Source organism: Sorex fumeus, unplaced genomic scaffold (assembly GCF_029834395.1).
Source record: "Sorex fumeus unplaced genomic scaffold, SorFum_2.1 ptg000050l, whole genome shotgun sequence".
In the NCBI taxonomy this organism is placed as follows: Eukaryota; Metazoa; Chordata; class Mammalia; order Eulipotyphla; family Soricidae; genus Sorex; species Sorex fumeus.
The window spans coordinates 553,934-557,945 of record NW_026606107.1 but is presented as its reverse complement, the minus strand read 5'-3'; positions in this window follow the sequence as shown (position 1 = coordinate 557,945).

The window sequence follows — 4,012 nt, the reverse complement described above, 5'->3', positions numbered from 1 at the left end:
GTGATTTATACAAATATATTTTTAAAATAACTGGGAAACCACTGAATTAAGAAATTTAAGAGACATATTAATTACATCTAATACAAGTAAAATACAAACAGCATTTATGGGGCAAATGAAAACTTGAATAAATATTAAAGAAATGTTTTTAGTTATACTAGTGATATTCAGATCAACTTTTTACAGTTCTTTGAGATAACTGCTGAGATGTCAGAGTTATTTTTCTATTTTAAGCGATTTATAAGTACTGTAAAACATTATAGAATTTCAGAGATCTATCTGAAGACCTCACAGCACCTGCTGGTGCTACCACTTGTATCACTTGTCATCCCGTTGATCATTGATTTGCTCGAGTAGGCGCCAGTAACATCTCCATTTGTCCCTGTCACATGCTAGTGTAGCCCAATGGCATCTTCTCGCTCCAGGAACATGAAGAGCCTTAAACCGATTGTTCACGGTTTTGATGAAGAAGTCTGACCATCTCCTAGGTGAGCGGCCACACGTTCTTTTGACGTCCTGTGGAATCCAGTTGGTAACAGCTCTAGTCCAGTGGTGGTCTCTAAATCGCATTATGTGTCCAGCCCATCTGATTTTTGACGCCTTGGCAAACGAGACAGCTCCCCTGATTCTGGATCGATCATTGATGTAGGTTGAAACTCCGGATTCCTTCTCTCACTTGAGTGAAGTGTGATACTCCAACCATAGCTCTTTCGATTCCTCTTTGGGAGACCTGAATAGCATTCTCATCCTGTTTTCGTAGGGCCCAGGTCTCTGAGGCGTATGTTAGTGCAGAAAGAATGGTGAAGTCGAAAAGATGTGCCCAGAGCTGAAGGTTCTTCATCCTCTTAACCACTTCTTCGACACTCTTGAAGGCGTTCAAGGCCGCTCTCTTCATCCTGTGCAGTTCAGGTGCCAGGTCACTTGTCATGTTGAGTTCTCTACCTAGGTATGCATAACTGCTCCATTCAGAGATATTCGTTCCATTGAGAACAAATGGAACGTCGGGAACAAGTTCATTTCTCATGAACATTGTCTTCATGAGATTCAGCTGAAGTCCGACCTTTCCAAACTCACGGTTGAAGTCGGCCAGCATTTGTGCTGCTTTGCTGATATTTGGTGTTATTAGAATAATGTTTACAGCTGGTGCCATACCACTCCCAAAAGACCCCTCTAACTATTTTTTCCATAGCCTTTTCCCTCCAGTGGGCTGGAGTGATAGCACAGTGGGTAGAGCATTTGCCTTGCACGCGGCTGACCGGGCCGACCCAAGTTTGATTCCTCCACCTTCTATTCCTCCACCCCTCTCGGAGATCCCGACAAACTACCAAGAGTATCTCACCTGCACGGCAAAGCCTGGCAAGCTACCCATGACGTATTCGATATGCCAAAAACAGTAGCAGCAAGTCTTACAATGGAGACGTTACTGGTACCCGCTTGAGTAAGTCGAACAAGGGGTGGACAGTGCTACAAAGGGAGGACAGTGTTACAGTATTTCCCCTCCCCCTCTTGCTGCACAAAACCATATGATAAAAAGACCTTCTCTGAAAGACTTGGCTACTTTGTAATAAATTAGATATCTATGTAAGTGTGGGTATATTCCTTGACTCTGTATTCTATTCTGTTGCTCTGTGTGCCTATTTTTGTTCAATATGACACTGTTTTAATTACTATTGCTTTGTAATATAATTTGATGTAAGAGTGTGTGATGTTTACAATTTTCTTTTATCTAAGTTGCTTTACCTCTCTTTTGAGATTCCATGCAAATTTTAGAATAGCTTGGTCTTTTGAGATTTTGAGATTGTCTTTTGAGATTCCATGCAAATTTTAAAATAGCTTGTTCTCTTTCCTTGAAAAATGCCACTGGTATGACATATATTGTATTAAGTCTATAAATTGATTTATGTGGGATAGGTATTTTGATCATGCTAGTTCTTTCATTCTGTGATCATAGAATATATTTTTCATTATCCGTTTTTTGTGTCTTCTTATATTATTTTTGGAAAGGTTTTTTAATTTTCAGTGATTAGTTATCTGATCTTTGTTCGGTTTATGCTCAGGTATTTTAACTTTTTTGATGAAGTTGTAAATGGTATTGTTTTCTAAATTTTAATTTCATATGAATCATTGTTTTCATATGGAAATGCAACAAGTTTATATGTATTGACTTTGCCCATGCTATTCTACTTAGCACATTATTTCTAGTAGTTTTCCTTTTTGTGTGTAGCGTCTCTAGGAATTCTGTATGCATATAATTAGGTCATTCACAAATTGTGATAGCGTTACTTTCCAATTTGGATTTTCTCTCTCTCATATCTCCCTTCCTTCCTTCCTTCCTTCCTTCCTTCCTTCCTTCCTTCCTTCCTTCCCTCCTTCCTTCCTTTTCCTAACTGCTCTGTCCAGGACTTCAAATGCTCTCTAAGAAAGCAGAAGTAAAGTTGACATCCTTATCTTGTTGTCAGATATTAGGTGGAATGTTTTTGTTTTTCAGCACTGGGTCTAATGTTAACTGTAGGAATTGTTATATGTGTTATTGTTATTCTGAGTTATGACACTCCTATTCCAGTTTTATTGAAAGTATTTGTTATAAAAAGATGTTGAATTTGATTACTTTTCAGCATTCATTGCTATGTCTATATGTTTTTATCTTTTTATTGACGTGTATTATATCAATTGGGCTGGAGTGATAGCACAGTGGGTAGGTCGTTTCCCTTGCAAGCGGCCAACATGGCTGACCCGAGTTCGATTCCTCCACTCTCTCGGAGAGCCTGGGAAGCTACCAAGAGTATCTCGCCCATACAGCAAAGCCTGGCAAACTATCCGTGACATATTTGATATGCCAAACACAGTAACAATTGTCACAATGGAGACATTACTGGGCCTGCCAGAGAAAATCGATGAACAACGGGAGGACAGTGACAGTGACAGTGATTATATTAATAGATTTGTATATGATGAACCATACTTGTATACCTGGGATAAATCCTACTGAGTGGCAATGAATGATTATTTTTCTCTGTTGTTAAATTTTATTCTTCAATATTTTTATTAATCATAAATATCAATCTCTGCTTTTCTTTCTTGTGTTGTCCTCTAGTTGGAGTATTAGAGTGACATTGGCTTCACAGACAAATTTTAAATTGTCATTCTGTTTACAATTATCAGAATATTTTGATCAGGATGAGTATTGCTTCTCTGAAAATTTTGTAGAATTCAATGGTTGTTTAAGCCATCTTGTACTGGGCTTTTGTTCTCAGTGAGATTTTTGATTACTGCTTCAATTTTTGTATTTATTATATCTTATTCCAGCAAATATTTTTCTGAGTTGATTCTGAAGAATTTATAATTCTAAAAATTTGTCCATTTCTTCTTGGTTGCCCAATTTGTTTACATACAAATGTTCACAATAGCCTCTTTTGATCATGTGTACTTCTATATTATCTATACATTACAACTCTTTAACTTCTGATTTTTATAAGCATTCTTTTTTCCTTTATCATATGGATATGTCCCATACTATAAGTTACTCTAATGTTTGACAGATGATCATGACTTTGATGTCTTACTCTTTTTGGCCAAGGCTACCAATTGTCCCCAGTGACAACTTTCCTATATTCCTCTATGTAGTAGTATTTCCCACCTAATGTTTTAGCAGACCTTTCAGCAGACCGCTATCCCTCAACGTCTCATAATAATATGCTCAAGTTCTTTGTCATGGAATGTGAGCAGGTGTGAAGCATGAAATTTCTGCATCAGTTTTTTAAAGGGTTATTGTTTGCTTTATTCAGTCTCTTCCATTTTTACTGTGCCTTAGAACTCAGACCAAGTGCAACACAGAGTGGAAAAAAACCACAAAGCACCTTATACCAAACAGAAGACAAATTCACGTACCTTAAATTTTCTATCTCTTGGTTATTTTGTATGAGAAAATACACCTCACTCTTCTTTGAGGTATTGTATTTGTAAAGACTCTCTACCATAGTGTCTTATCCTCTGCCTTAAATATACTGATGAA